Raw genomic sequence first — 16,517 nt, forward strand, 5'->3', positions numbered from 1 at the left:
GCTGAGACCCGCCCCGGACTCTGCTGAGGGCAACTCCTGAGCTGAGACTCCAGGTGACTGAGCCCTTGGGGCTGGGCAGGTCCCTGCCTCTGCCCAGCCCCCCCATCTCTGCCCCCCCTCTCGGTGTCCGGGGGCCCAGAGCTGCTGCAGCGCTAAGGCCGGAAGGATCCTTCCAGCAGAGAGTCTGATCCGCCCCCCCCCCCGGCTCTCTGCTGTGCCCAGGAACGTGGGTGGGTAAAGCGGGTCTCCCTGCCTGGTGCCCCCTTCCCTGTGTAAGCAGAGTCAGGATGAGCTCTACCCCGACATCTGGTGGTGAATTATGGGGAGTGTGCAAAGGAATTCCTTGTATTTGCATTGCATAAGCCAACAGCGGCCTGGGATGGTTATTCTCACAGCTGGATCCCCAATTTCTTTGTTATTGGGGCAGGCAGAAAAAAAAAGTGCTGTCACCCTAATTATGTGAATGAGGAACTCACTCGCTCACTCACTCGCTCATGCCCGTCAACCCAATCAGGGTATGGGCCGCCAACCACAGATCTCCAGAGTCCTCTATCCTGGGCCATTTGCTCTAGCTGGTTCCAGGTATAGCCCATTTTTTTTGCTATCAGCCTGAAGGTCACGTCGCCAGGTGTTTCTTGGACAGCCTCTTTTCCGCTTGCCTTGGGGGTTCCACCGCAGTGTCTGTCTGGTGATGTTGGTTGGCTGCTTACGTAGTGTATGTCCTATCCAACCCCACCTTCTTCTGATTTCTTCCTCTGCTGGGAGTTGACAGGTCCTCTCCAAGAGGTGGATGTTACTGATGGTGTCTGGCCAGCAGATCTGGAGAATCCTTCTGAGGCAGCTATTAATGCTGCTCATCTCTGCTGCATCCTGCACCGTTTTTCCTGACTCGTACATGGTCCTCACGTTCCATGTGCCTATGGTAATCCTCCTGGTTGCAAGAAGGGTAATCGGCTTAGTGGCTTCCTCACGGCTTTTACCACCCAGCATAATGCATCTTCGATTTGGAGACCGTTCTTTTTCCAGTGTAAAAGTCTCTGTTGTCTCTATTGTTGGCGTTTCTGTAGCAGGTTGATTTTTTAAGAGGTGAAGTTGCTAGCCCTACGCCCAACCCTCCTCCTTTGTCCTGACTTGGGACAGGCAGATGGCCCCAAAAGACCTCTCTGGTGGAGTTGAATGAGGAACTATGAGACTGCTTTATGACAGAAATGACTCAACCTAAATTAAGTACTACTTGCTAGACAAGGGACAGGGGTTCCAAAACCCAGTGAATTGAGAGAAGTTGGGGGCTGGTGTGTGTACCTGATGGTATGGGCCCCTTTTAAGGGCCTGGAACACCAATTGCACATCCTGCTCTCTCCACTGTTAAAGAGTAGAGCTAATTTTGATTCCATTAGGAGTCCATCTAGAGACCGCTGAGCTGAATTCATGTTGGGCCAATGTGCACCAGGGCTCCCCTACTGAGAGCTGAAATCACTGAAAGAGCTGAGCTGAGATCACCGAGTGCTGTGTTAACTAGTGGGAGAGCCTGAAGACCTATTGCTAACGAGCTGGCAGAGTGGAGCAGTTTGCAGCGTGTTGGACCAGCCCATGGAACAGTGAGCGGAGTGAAGCGGTTTGCAGGGACAGCTGGAGGAGCGGCACAGCTGCTGTGGTGGAGCTGGTCATGGTGAAGGCTGCAGGAGAACTCCACGGAGAGATGGAGCAGCTGGCCCTGGCCCATGTAAGGTGCCCCTTAACATCCTGCGTGGACGCCCCCCTGCCCCCATTTCCACCCAGGCTGGGGGGATAAAACTCTGCAGATAAACAAACTCTTGAATTCTGGGATGGCACTGACCAGAGACTTTTGGGTGTTGGACTTTGGGGTGATTGGACTTAAGACCCCAAGGTGAAAAGGACATTGCCAAACATACTTGGAGATGGGTTTTTGTTTATGGTTTGTGTTATAATCCTGTTTGTCGTGTTTCTCCAATGGGATGTCGCATTGTTTCCTTCCTTTATTAAAAGGATTTTTGCTACACTCAGACTCCATGCTTGCGAGAGAAGTATTGCCTCCTAGAGGCACCCAGGGGGGTGTGGTATATAAATGTCCCAGGTCACTGGGTGGGGGCTCGAGCCGGATATGCATTGTGTTGTTGAAATGGAACCCCTGGATACTGAACCCGGCCCTTGATGCTGCCAGCTCAGCGTGGCAGAAGGGTTACACTTGCATGGACAGAGCGGGGCAGCCACAAAGAGAGAGAGAGAGCCCCCGAGAATGGGGTGGTGACCACGGCTCCCAGCCAGGGGACAGGGTGGTAGGGAAGAGGAGGAAGGGATGGAAGAGAGTGTGAGGAGAAATTAGAGAGGGGGGGGATTTCCAGATCTCTGACCACCCCCCCTGGCACACTCGCTGCAGCATCCCTGCCCAGGGTCACTTCCTTGTGAACAAGGTGAGGAGCAGAGAAAGGAAGAACCAGCCCCTGACTCTCCCTGTCCCCCCTGCTGCAGGAGTGCGCTGCCCTGGGGGCAGTGTAAGGGGGAATCCCCCCAAAGGGGCTCCTGTGGTTCTGGTCTTTTCCAGGGTTTGGTTCAACTCTGTTGCTGGGAGGGTTTGAAAATGTTTTGGTGGGTTTAGTCCTGGGGGGGGGAGGCTGGAGGACAGGGACAAGGTCTTTGCTGCACTATGGGGACTGAGCATGTTCCCAGCCTGGCAGAATCTACAATCTCTGTCTGCAGGGAAAGGGCCTGGGGGAATTGTGATGTGGAGGCTTCAAAACAGGCTTTAGTTCATTTCACAACTGTCCTTCTCACCCTGGCAGGCTGCAGAATGACGCCCACGTCTCGCTCCAGCTCATCCCAGCCTCCCATGGGACAGGGAGGAGAAATGGCTGCAGTGGAGCCAGCTCAGGTAGAGGTTATTGGTGGGGGGTTGCTAGGGGGTTCCTGCTCTAGGGGGAGGGGCAGGAAGTACTGAAGAGGTGGCAGCTTTTGGGGAGTTAAGTCTGGAGGGGGGAGGGAATACCCTGGGTGAGGAAAGGGACGGGGACAGAGTGTGACAAACCTGCTGGGACTTGTTTAACTTGGGCCTCAATCCTCAGAACAAACATTTGGGTGTTGGGGGAGAACATTCCCGAATTTGTGAAACAGGAGGTAGAGAAACCAACCCCCTGGGCAGAGCTGGGAAAACTGACCAGACTTCCAGTGCTGAACCTGCTGGGATGGGGAGGCAGAGCCTGGGGCCCGGCGGGGAGTCCCTGTGGGGTGGGGGGTGTCAGGCAGGGAGGGGAGAAGCCAGAGTTGCGGGGAGGGGGGGAAGGTCAGTGGGACGCTGGGAGTGGGGGTGGAAGGGTTTGAACTGTCTCTGGGCAGCCAGGAAATTCTCAGGGGAGAAATGGCTGGTAGGGGGAGGTGAGTTAATTGGATCCTTCCTCTCTTTATGCCACTGGCCTCTCGCCCCCGACACACATTCTCTCTAGTTCTGCCCCTTTTCTCTCTCAATATCTCTCACGGGGCTATAAAATCTGGGAAAATTCACCCCGCCCACCTCAAGTGATCAGCTCTCTTGTCTCCCCTGATTTCCCCCCGGTCTCTCCATAATTCTGATTTTCCACCTTCAGTTGCATAGTTTGTGACATGTTTTCTCTGCAGATCTCAAAGGTTCATTTAAAATACCCTGAACATTTGCCCCACTTCTCTCTAGTTGTCTATTTCTAATTGAATATGCCTTGAGATTTTTTTCCCCTGTCTCTCTAATGATAAAATACAAAGAAAATCTCAGATTTACACCTTTCCTCAGATTCTTGAACATGGATATAAAATGTTTGCAAATGATGCCCATTTCCTCTCTATTCATTTAACAAATGTTGATATGAGGTAAAATCCGAGTGTTTCACATCAATAACTGATATAAAATCCCTCTGATTTTCCACCTCCCTCTCTCTGAATTGCAAAAATGGATCCAAAATGTCTCAGATTTCCACCCTTCCTCTTTCATTTCTCTCTTGTTCTCAAATGTTAATTAAAAATCCTTTCATGTTTGGGGCTGTTCCCCATGTTTCTAAATCCCAGCAGCTTCTCTTTCTTTGGAGGGAGCCTGTTGCCCTCAGTCCTTCTCCATCCTGGAGGTTGCAGGGGGTTAAATTTCCCTATGATCATCTTTTCCCCTCTCCTTTGAGAATCATTTGTTCCCTCCTTTATCTCTGTTAAAATGTTTGCTGATGAAAGAGACCAGCCACATATTTAATACCCATCAAAGCCAGAGGCCTCCCACTGTTTGGGGATCAATGGCCCCCAACTGGTAACAGGAGAGTTGGCTGGACCCTTTTCTTTTCTCCAGCTGGCACGGGATGAGGAGGTCACTCTGAGTGCAGCGTGGGTCCAGAAGTATCCCAAACTGCATGACAATTGGTCTCTGTGAGGGGTTGATTCCTGCAGTGCTAAGATGTAGCCACTTCTGGGCAGTGGCGTAGCCAGGTTCTAACATCAGGGAGAGCGAACACATAAAAAAGGCGCCACCCAATATATCAAATTACTGATCTCACTCTCACCCCCCCCAAACCTCTTCCTCCTTTCCTATCACCAGTTCTGTTACTATAGGAATGAAATCTAGACGTCCCATAAAATAGCTAGTTCTACATTAGCAGCAAAGAATCCTGTGGCACCTTATAGACTAACAGACGTTTTGGAGCATGAGCTTTCGTGGGTGAATACCCACTTCTTCAGATGCATGTGGTGGAAATATCCAGGGGCAGGTATATATATGCTAGCAAGCAAGCTAGTTCTACATTGTTCTTCAAACCTCAGATCATTGAAATGCAGCTGTGCATTTGAGATACTACATGACTGTAGTACATTTTGCACTGCCTGCATCTACACTGACATCGGGAGAGGAGAAGAGGACAAGACTGTCCCTAGCAACAAGAACAAACAGTTGCCTTAGGAGGGCTGTACTAGACTTTAAGAATAACGTGTTCTTTAGTTAGACATGACAAAGCAGAGTGAGTGTAAGTCAGACGTTTTCCCATCTTGTTTGTGGGGTTACAGCATGTTGTCAGGATTGGGCTGAGTCCTAAACAGAACCTCTGTGCGTTCGTAGGGTTCCCTTGGCCTAATTGGAACTGGTGCACAAGGGGAGAAAAAGCTACAAAATTGTTTTTAAGCTCTGAGCAATTGTAACACCCCTTATAGTGCCAGTATCACTAAGAGGATTTGTGCTGGATTATATAGAATATTAACATGATCTAATGCTGCACGAACACCATAGTCCACAGCAAGACTGATTCTTCAAAGTCATCCAAATTTGGGAGAAGGCGGGGGGGAAAGAATCAAGGATGGGGGAACTTTAGCTGTAATATCATTTCTTGATTTTATTTTTTTTTAAAAAGCAAAGAATAAGTCTTAAATGAATGTTTCAATTTACATGTGAAATTAACAAAAGCAAGGAAACTCAAAGCTACCCAGCTACCACTTCAACCTCAGCTCACCCTGTTGTACAGAGAGATTGTAACGGTCTCAGAATAGCATGTGATCACATATGGCTAAGGCTCAGCAGGTGAATGAAGGATGGAACAAAGAGCCCTAATGCTGAATCTTTGTATCTCTAGCTTTAGATTTTTTTTAATGCTATTTTAAGAAGGCGAAGTTTTTTCCTTTCTTTCAGGGTTATTTTAATTGTATTATGATGGAGTGAGTAGACCCCAACTGGTGTAGGGAGAAAATTAGCCTGTCCCTAAACAAGGGATTTCTATGGGTCTGCCCTCAGTATAAGGATTTCAGACGCGCAGGGCTATGCAGCTAGTGATCATCTCATCCTCGGAAAGCTGGAAGTGACAGTTTGTATGAATGGCAGGAAGGATGGCATTGTGATGAAGGTTATGGACTGGGAGTCTGGAGATCTTGCTTCAGTTCCTTGTCTGCTGCAGAGGGTGTGTGACCTTGGGCATTGCACTTCATCTCTTTACCTCAGTTCCTCAACTGGTAAAACGGGAATTGCATTTTCCTGCCTTATTGGCCGGGAGGGGTTGTGACAATACCAGGGGTTCTGAGCACCTTGTAATGAATGTAATGGCAGCGATGTGAAGTACTCCAGAGAAGGGAGAGGACTTGGAAATTGTGGAGCTACAGGGAGAAGAAACTGAATATAGAGCCTCTGAGGACCTTTCTATTGTCTTCAACAGTCTCCTGAATTTAAGCTACCCTCAGCTGTACAGCATGTATCTCAAAGGGACCTATAATGTTATAGACTCGAATATCCATACAGCCAGAAAACAAAATCTGTACTGATTTAGTGACCTTCCCCGTACCCGGCTCCCCGAGAGCTGCAGCACTCATGCAGATACAGTGAGCTGTCCCCAGATTCACAGTCATACACAGCCTGGATACGTGTGACGGGTCAGCATCACAGAGGTGTATTACATCCCTGGGGCTCCCTGAAGCTTCCCTGCCAGTGTCATGAGCGCAGCAAAGCGCTGAGCAGCATCCACAGGCATTTTCCCCTCAGAGCCCCTTTTCGCCTCCATCCACAGGGCCCTGCTTTGAGGCCACCATTCGCTATGGGTGCCAGCACCGCCCCCAGCGAGCAAGAAATGGAGTCTCCCACCTGGGCTGCCGGAGAGATCTGCGAGTCAGCGAGTGCCGGCAGAGAGGCCTGGCACTGGCCCCTGGCCGCGGCAGGGACCCGACGTGCTGCCGGGCCAGCCAGGAGAGACGCACCAACACGGGGTTGCTGAGCACAGCGCCCCTCACCCTGCCCCGGCCTTACCACTAACCAGCCCCAGTCTGACCTCACCTCCGCCCCCTGCCACGCTGGGGGGGCCTGTGCTGCTGCCCCTTCTCCTCCCGGCAGAGCCCACCCCGGCTTAGGGAGCTACCTCCTCTTCATCCCCGGAGAGCCAGGCAGCTACCTGCAGCGAGCTAGCAGGGCTGGGGATAGGGGAGGGTGGTGCAGAGTCCAGAGCCAGCCGGCAGCGGCGGCATGCAAAATCCAGCTCCGGATTTTGAGTCTGGAGCCTAGTGCTGGCTGCGTGGAAAGGTTTATGAGACGTCCTGGTGGCTAAATTTAGTCTGCTAGGAAAGAGACTGAAATCCAGGACACTTGTAGATTTCTCCCATCTCCGGTCAGACAGCCACTGCGCTGTTGAGGAGGATGAAAGGCCCAGAGAAGGAGAGCAGTCAATGGGAGCAGAGGGAAACCTTCCCATAATTGGGACCCTCTGTCCAGAAGGTGTTGGGGTAACCTCTTGCACTGAGGTTACCTCTCCAGGGAGGGAACTCCAGTCATTAAAAAAAGGCAGCTGTTAGTAATGGGAGATTCAATCATTAGAAACAAGGATAGCTGGGTTTGTGATGACCGGGAGAACCGTATGGTTACTTGCCTGCCTGGTGCAAAGGTTGCAGATTTCTCAAGGCATCTAGACAGATTTATGTGTAGTGCTGGGGAGGACCTGATGGTCGTGGTACGTGTAGGCACCAATGACATAAGGAATGGTAGGTGAGACGTCCTGGTGGCCAAATTTAGTCAGCTAGGAAAGAGACTGAAATCCAGGACCTCTATGGTGGCATTCTCAGAAATGCTTCCATTTCTACGCACAGGGCCAGGTATGGAGGCAGAGCTTCAGAGTCTCAATGCGTGGATGAGATGATGGTGTAGAGAGGAGGCGTTTAGATTTATTAGGAACTGCAGAAACTTTGGGGATGGGGGAGCCTATACAGGAAGGATGGGCTCCACCTAAACCCAAGTGGAACCGGACTGCTGACACTTAACATTAAAAAGGTTGCAGAACAGTTTTTAAACTAAGAGATGGGGGAAAGTCAATGGCTGCAGAGGAGCTCGTGGATCAGACAGAGACTTGTCTTAAGGAGAATCTAGTAATAGAGATTTTTCTAGTTTTAGTCAGGAAAAGAGGCTGGACGAGGATAAAATAGGAGCCGGATCAGATGAGAAGCATTCACACACACAAGAATCTGACACATCAGAAAAGGGCAGACAAATAAACAGTGACAAATTTTTAAAGTGCTTGTACACAAATGTTAGAAGTTTAAATAATAAGATGGGTGAATTAGAGTGCCTCATGTTAAGAGGATATTGACATAATAGGCATCACAGAAACTTGGTGGAGTGAGGACAATCAATGGGACACAATCATTCCAGGGTACAAAATATATTGGAAGGACAGAGCAGGTCCTACTCGGGGGGTGGGGACGGGAGTGGCACTGTATGTTAAAGAAAATGTAAACTCAAATGGAATTAAAATCTTAAATGAAACCACATGTTCCATAGAATCTCTATGGATAGTAATTCCATGCTCTAATAAGAATATAACAATAGGGTTCTATTACACTGCTCTACAGCCAAAATGCTTCTGAAATAAATGTAGTCAAACTTTACTAATTCTGGGTCACTGAGAACGAAAATGATGCTTAAAATTGTTGATTGACTCTAGTTCCAAGATATGCTATTGAGTCAGTATATACGACCCTTGACTTGGGAATGGTGGAGGATAAGTGAGTTATAAAGGGAAGGGATCTCAATTTAAACCAGAAATTACTAAAATACATCTTTGACTGGATCTATGAATAAATCTATGACTGGGTTTAGACAGTACTTGCTTTTTAGGCAAAACAATGAATGATGCAATCTGAAGCTGGTATTGTGTCATACATGATATGAATTGCATCATGTTATTCCTAGAAGTCATGGATGTTCCGTGACCATTCTTCTTCATGGAAGGTGATCTTGTAGCCTGCAACAACATTGATGGTGTGATGGCAGCCCTCAACATTGTTCATGATCCAGATGAGTGGAGACTGTTCATTGATTCATCTAAGACAAGTCTTAAAACTGTTTTGCTGCATAATGGCAATGTTTTGCCATCAATTCCAGTTGGTCATGCAGTCCATATGAAGGAAACCTATGACAACATGAAACAACTTTTGAGGTGCATAAACTATGACCAACATCAGTGGCAGCTTTGTGGCGATTTGAAGGTTGTTGCTCTCTTGCTTGGTCTGCAGACTGGATACACAAAGTACTGCTGTTTTCTCTGTGAATGGGATAGTTGTGCAAGAGATTCCCACTATATCAAGAAAGATTGGCCACTCCGACAGTCATTGGAGCCTGGGAGGAAAAGTGTTCAGCATCCACCACTGGTTGAATCAAGGAAGATTTTGTTACCACCCTTACATATCAAGCTGGGTCTGATGAAGAACTTTGTCAAGGCCATTGACAAAACACAAGCAGCTTTCAAGTACCTCTGTGGAAAATTTCCAAGGTTAAGTGAAGCTAAGATAAAAGAAGGTGTCTTTGTTGGTCCTCAGATTCGTGAACTTCTTTGAGATGATGCATTTGACCATGCACTGCGTGGCAAGGAAAAGACGGCATGGAAAGCCTTCCAGTTAGTGGCAATAAATTTTCTCAGAAACAAGGCAGACAACTACAGGTTGTTGGTGGAAAACCTCCTCAAGGCATACAAAAGCCTTGGTTGCAACATGTCACTAGAGATACATTTTTGGCACTCTCATCTAGATTTTTTTCCACCGAACTGCGGAGCAGTGAGCGATGAGCATGGCAAGCGATTTCACCAGGACATTGCAACAATGGAGAAACGCTATCAGGGCCAATGGAGCCCATCAATGCTTGCAGACTATTGCTGGACAGTGACAAGAGATGCTCCATTTAATGAATACAAGAGACAAGCCAAGAAGCGCCGAGTAGACACTGAATAAGACTAAACTATGTACATAATAGTTTTTTGCCTTTTGTTTCATAATAAATTTTATTTATATAACCCTTTTGCTGATTTTTAAAGTGTTACATAAGCAGGACAAGTGAAATATCATGTAAAACAACCATAAACACATGAAAAGACCTAGGTTTACAATTTATGATTAAAACTCTACTATCTACACAATATACATAGACATAAAATGTAAAAACTTAAATATCTTAGAAACAGTAGTCAATCAGTTGTTTTAATTGTCATATTTGAATTCAGCACATCAAAATACATAATAAATAGCGCATTTTATCTCTGAAGCAGACGACTTCTTAAAAATTGTAGACCAGTGTTATCGACCACCTGTCAAAGACAGTGATAGTGATGATGAAATGCGAAGGGAGATTAGAGAGGCTATCAAAACAAAGAACTCCATAATAGTGGGGGATTTCAATTATCCCCATATTGACTGGGTACATGTCACCTCAGGACAAAATGCAGAAACAAAATTTCTTGGATACTCTAAATAACTGCTTCATGGAGCAGCTGGTACAAGAACCCGCAAGGGGAGAAGCAGCTCTCAATTTAGTCCTGAGTGGAGTGCAGGATCTAGTCCAAGAGGTAACTGTAACATGACCGCTTGGAAATAGTGACCATAATATAACAACATTTAACATTCCTGTGGTGCGACGAACACCTCAACAGCTCAACACTGTGACATTTAATTTCAGAAATGGAAACTATGAAAAAATGAGAGGGTTAGTTAAACAGAAATTAAAAGGTGCAGTGACTAGAGTGAAATCCCTGCAAGCTGCATGGACACTTTTCAAAGACACAATATTAGAGGCCCAACTTAAATGTATCCCCCAAATTAAAAAACACAGCAAAAGAACTAAAACATAGCCACTGTGGCTTAATAACCATGTAAAAGAAGCAGTGAGAGATAGGATATCTTTTTAAAAGTAGACGTCAAATCCTGGTGAGGTATATAGAAGGGAGCATAAGCACTGCCAAATTAAGTGTAAAAATGTAAGAAGAAAAGCCAAAGAGGAGTTTGAAGAAGGGGCTAGCCAAAAACTCAGAAGGTAATAACAAAATGTTTTTTAAGTACATCAAAAGCAGGAAGCCTGCTAAGCAACCAGTGGGGCCCCTGGATGATCGAGATGCAAAAGGAGCCCTTAAAGACTGTAAAGTCATTGAGGAGAAGATAAATGCATTCTTTGCTTCAGTCTTCATGGCTGAGGATGTTGGTGAGATTCCCAAACCTTTTGTGGGTGACAAATCTGAGGAATTGCCACAGATTGAAGTGTCACTAGAGGAGGTTTTGGAACTAATTGATAAACTTAACTGTAACAAGTCACCGGAACCAGATGGTATTTACCCAAGAGTTCTGAAGGAACTCAAATGTGAAATTGGGGAACTATTAGCTATGGTTTGTAACCTGTCCTTTAAATTGGCTTCTGTACCCAATAACTGGAAGATTGCTAATGTAATGCCAATATTTAAAAAGGGCTCTAGAGGCAATCCTGGCAGTTACAGACTGGTACGTCTAACTTCTGTATCAGGAAAATTAGTTGAAACAATAGTAAAGAATAAAATTGTCAGGCACATAGAACAACAAAAATTGTTGGGCAAAAGTCAACGTGGTTTCTGTAGAGGGAAATCGTGTCTTACTAATCTATTAGAGTTCTTTGAAGGTGTCAACAAACATGTGGACAAGGGGATCCAGTGGACATAGTATACTTAGATTTCCAGAAAGCCTTTGACAAGGTCTCTCACCAAAGGCTCTTACATAAATTAAGTTGTCATGAGATAAGAAGGAAGATCTTTTCATGGATTGAGAACTGGTTAAAAGACAGGGAACAAAGGGTAGGAATAAATGGTAAATTTTCAGAATGGAAAGGAGTAACTAGTGATGTTCCCCAAGGGTCAGTTCTAGGACCGATCCTATTCAATGTATTCATAAATGATTTGGAGAAAGGGGTAAACAGTGAGGTGGCAAAGTTTGCAGATGATACTTGTGACGATGTGATTCTGGTGGGACCCAACTGAGAGAGCCAATTCAGGACAAATTGCTTAAAACAGGGCAGTTACAGCCCAAGGCTGGGTTTTTCCACCTCTAAGGCAAACCAAACCAGCCAGACAAAGAGGACTTTGGTTTCACCCCACTGGTTAACCACAAGTCACACAAGCAATTCCCTTAGACACTCCAGTCTTCCAGTATCACCACCAGTGCCACTCGTCCTGGGGATGAATGGTTATGAAAACCAACACCCCAATAAAAGAAAAAGGTTCTCTTGATCCCAAAGAATCAAGCCCCAGCCCCAGGTCAATATACACATCAGATTTTACCCACAAATCACGCTGTTGCCAATCCTTTAGAATCTAAAGGTTTATTCATAAAAGGAAAAAGATAAGAGAGGAGAGCTAGAATTGGTTAAATGGAATCAATTACATGCAGTAATGGCAAAGTTCTTGGTTCAGGCTTGTAGCAGTGATGGAGTAAACTGCAGGTTCAAATCAAGTGTCTGGAGTACCTCCCCTGCTGGGATGGGTCATTCAGTCCTTTGTTCAGAGCTTCAGTTTGTAGCAAAGGTCCTCCAGAGGTAAGAAGCAGGATTGAAGACAAGATGGAGACGAGGCATCAGCCTTTTATAATCTCTTGCAATGTGATCTTTGCTTTCTTTGTCCCAAGGACACTCTATTCAGTATGTGGCAGAGAAAAACCTTAGAGTTCTGTCCATAGGCAGGTCCCTGAATAACTTGCTGAGTCACAAGGTATATCTGCCTTCTCTCAATGGGTCGATTGTTTAGCTGATGATCCTTAATGGGCCATCAAGCAGGCTAGGCAGATCTGACAACAACTTGTCTGGCTGGGGTGTTCCCCGGAAGCAAAGCACAAGTTTGAAATATGGACAGCATAGAGCCAATATTCATAACGTCGACTATCAAAATGATACACATCTAGAGATAGCATCATTATAATCAGCCAATCAGAACCTCTCCATGGACACCTTATGAGACAACCTTTCTACAATATTGGCTGCAAATATAGAACAGTGGTTGCAACGGTGATCTGTGCAGTTACAGATTGTGTCAGTAACGTCACAGGAGGTGACATGGCATCAGTGAGACTGATATTGGAATACTGCCTCCAGTTTTGGTGTCCTCATTTGAAAAAGATGTTGTGAAATTGGAACTGGGGCAGCAAAGAGCTACCAAATGTTCTGAGGGCTGGAGAAAAATGCCTTCTAGAGAGCTATTGAAAGAGCTCAACCTGTTTAGCTTATCAAAAGAAGATTAAAAGGTGATTTCATTGAAGTGTTGAAGTGCCTTAATGGAGAGAAACTATTGGCTATTAAAGGGCTCTTGAATCAAGCAGAGAAAGGCATAACAAGAGCCAATGGCTGGAAGGTGAAAAGACACAAATTCACATTACAAATAAGGCACAAATAGTCAACAGTGAGGATGATTCACCACAGGAACAAGCTACCAAGGAAAATGGTGGATTCTCCATCTCCTGATGTCATTCAATGAAGACTAGATGCCTTTCTGGAATGTGATTCCCCCAAAAGTAGCTCTTGTGTCATACAGGAGGCCTGTGATATGCAGGGGGTCAGAATAGATGCTCTAATGGTCTCTTCTGGCTATAAAGTTGACTACTTTCTGAAAAACTGAGTGTAGCATTAGGAGCAGCATCTGATGTATTCCTGTCTAGCCGGTTTGCTTCCTAGAACGAACGCTCCTTGAGTGGGTTGATCCACAGGGAGTAGCTCAAACCTCCAGAGTGCCTGGCCAGCAGCAGGACATTAGCACAGCAAGGGAGGGGTGTGGCAGTGACATCACAAAGGCCTTTTGCAAGATCTCAAACTATTGGTCCAAGGTGGTGGGGAGGTGGTGACCTCACAGAGAGATGCTGACATCAGCCAGGCAGGAAAGGGGCGAGGGACCAGGGAAACCTCAGAGACCCCTGTGGCTTTGCTTCAGCAAGTCTCCTTCTCCAGGTCTCTCTTTGAGGACTGAGAAAGTATTCGGGTTCAGGTACGTGAGCGCCAGGAGGAAATTCTTTCGAGTTTTCTCCTTCCCTTTAAGTGATTTTACTAGAAAACAGCTGTCCCTGTTAAGAAGGTAAGAGCCTCCTGGAGGTTTGAAACCTGTTCAGTCTGATCCATCTGGTGACGGTTGAATTCTAGGTATGGAAATCACGAGCTTAAGGAGGCAGAATTTTATTCCACACCTGGGATTTTATCCCTTAGAATCATTGGGGACATTGGGGTTTGTCCTTTTTGTTTCACCTTTTCCTCCCTCCCTCCCTCCAGCCTTTCTCTTCATCTCTTGCTTCTTTTGTCCTTTCTCCTGTTCCCCTCCAAACAGCAGGGTGTGTGTGCGTGTGCGTGTGTGTGTTGCAGGGGAGTGCTCTGCAGCTTCCACTGTGGGAGGTCCACTGAAAAATGTGGGGCTGAAATAGTGCTCGGGAAGTGATCCCCACCACTGACCTGGACCATCCTTTGGGCTCTCTGGTGAGAACCCTCAGCCTCCTGTCCTCAGTCTCTACCTGGAGTGGCTGAGCAGGGGATTATTGACAGGGAGGAGACTCAGGTCCTTGTTGGTCTCTTTTAAGACTAAGGAAATGAGTCAGAACCAGTTCTATGTTTGATGAATTTTGCTGCTTCTCTGCATTAATTGTCTCTGAGCAGTTCATGGTTCTCTCTAACATTGCAGTTCTCCTCAAATACTTGCTGAATAATTACTGTCACTGTTGTTAGTCTGGAGCTCATCTGAGAGCACTTTATTCAGGTCATTCAAGGTCTGAAATTCAAGATCCAATGGTTAGTTTGAAAATCAGGGCTCTTGTGTCCTCTCCCCAACTCTGCCACTGACTGGCTGTGTGACCAAAGACAAGTCAATTCTCCTTTCTCAGCCTTAGCTTCTCCCTCTTTCAAGTAGGGATAATAATGATCTGCTCCTACATACCTCATGGTGCATGGAGGCAGGGCTGGCTCTAGGTGTTTTGCTGCTCAAAGCAAAAAAAAATTTCGCTTCCCCCACCCCAGCCCTGCTCCCCCCTCCCCTGCTGCCCGAGCCCTGGGCTTCGCCCCCCCCACCTGCAGCCCCTGGACCCCCAGCTCTGGGTCTTCCCCCAATCGTGTCCCCCTGCCATCCCAGCTGTGGGCTCTTCCCTCCCTCCCACCGTTGCTCCCCCACCCACACATACCCCTGCCGCCTCAGCCCTGGGCTCTGCCCCCTCTACCGCCCCAGACCAGTCTGACTGGTTGTGTGACCTAAGACCAGTCAATACTCTTTTTCAGCCTGAGCTTCTCCATCTTTCAAGTAGGGATAATAATGATCTGCTCTTACCTACCTCACGGTGGGTGGAGGATGGGGATCCATTGGAGAGTATCACTGGGGAGTAGGGCATAATATGAGGTGTCCTATCACGTTTACTCAGAGCAGATTAAGACATAACAGAATAGCTGAAATAGTCTATTTGATTTGTATTTTTTTATTTTGAATTTGTTAAAAGCAGCAACGACTTAGCTCAGACTGAAGCATCTTATCTAATGTTCGAGATCTAAGTGTCTCCTCTTTGTGTGCAAGGAAACAATTTAACACACTGTGACAAACAGGAGAAGCTTTTGTTTTGCAACAAAATACTTTAGAAAAGAACTTTCATCCCACTTGTTATGATTTTGAGAAACAAACTGGTTTAGTCTGAATGGGATTTTCTGACAGAAACAGTTTCAATGAAATTTCCCCACCATCTCGATTCCTGGGCTCTATCCCTACCTCTAGGGAGGAGGGGGAGAGTTTGTCCATTAGAACAGGAGTCAGGACCGGTGGCTTCTCTTTCTGGCTCTGCCACCGCCTTGCTGTGTAGGCGCTTGGGTAGGTCACTTCCCTTCTCTGGACCTCAGGCTCCTCCCCATCTGTCCAATGAGAACAGGGACAGTTCTCAAACTCTGGGCAGTTGTGAGCCTGAGTGAGATAAGGGGCGTTGAAGCCCTGTGTGAAGGAGAAAGGGGAGTTTCACAGTGTTTAGCACCAAGGAATTCTAAAGTTTGCTAAAGTGTCTAGTCTGTGGAAACAAGAAATGGTCGGGGCCTAACTTTTTTAAAGCCCATTCAGGGATGTGAGTCCCTGTCTTTTCGGTACCTGGGGTTCTTTGCCAGCAGGAGAGAAGAGGTTCCTGCCTCCATTTTTGTGGCCTAAACAAACCTGGTGTTGTGGCCCAGTTCTCTCCTGAGATCCCTGAGAAAGAACATCTTCCCCTCCATGAACAAGAGAGGACTTAACATGCTGGTTACATTTTAATAAGACCAAAGTCTCCTCAAACCCCGTGTCACAATCACTGGAATGATTTTGCCTTGATATTTTACCGGCCACAGACACAAAGCGAGTCAAATTACAGTTTCTCTTCGAGTCAGTGCACACACAAGAATCCGGAGGCTTTTAATTCCTTAGGTTCTGCTGCCATTTCACTTCTGTCCTCTTCCAAGATTTATCATTGTGCAAAGCAATGTTTGGCCTTGGGAGTGTCCTCCCTGGTCCTGCCTGCCGCCGATGGGCAATTTAAAAGGGCCCAGGGATCCCCGCCACCACCACCACCAGCACAAGTGGGCTAAGGCAGTTTCCTGCTCACCTTCGCTCCGTGTGGCACGCCACCCCTGGAAGCAGCTGCTACGTCACTGCAGCCCCTAGGGTGTGGGGGGATCTCCCCGAGTGCCAACTCTGCCTACTGTGGCAATGGGAGCTGTGGGGTGGAGTCTGCTGGCAGCGGTACACAGAGACACTCCCAGCCCTCCTGCTTAGAGGCTGCTTCCA

At 46.9% G+C, this 16,517-nt stretch overlaps 1 protein-coding gene and 1 pseudogene across 1 annotated transcript in view; one reads left to right on the forward strand and one right to left on the reverse strand.

Moving 5' to 3' along the window:
- The window catches only part of LOC115643738 (zinc finger protein 660-like), a 579,185-nt gene that overhangs the window by 356,204 nt on the left and 206,464 nt on the right, over window positions 1–16,517 (forward strand). The window lies entirely within an intron of this gene.
- Window positions 1–16,517, reverse strand: part of LOC115643745 — a 54,022-nt pseudogene that overhangs the window by 23,065 nt on the left and 14,440 nt on the right.

The sequence above is a fragment of the Gopherus evgoodei genome, unplaced genomic scaffold (assembly GCF_007399415.2).
Source record: "Gopherus evgoodei ecotype Sinaloan lineage unplaced genomic scaffold, rGopEvg1_v1.p scaffold_69_arrow_ctg1, whole genome shotgun sequence".
Taxonomy (NCBI): Eukaryota; Metazoa; Chordata; order Testudines; family Testudinidae; genus Gopherus; species Gopherus evgoodei.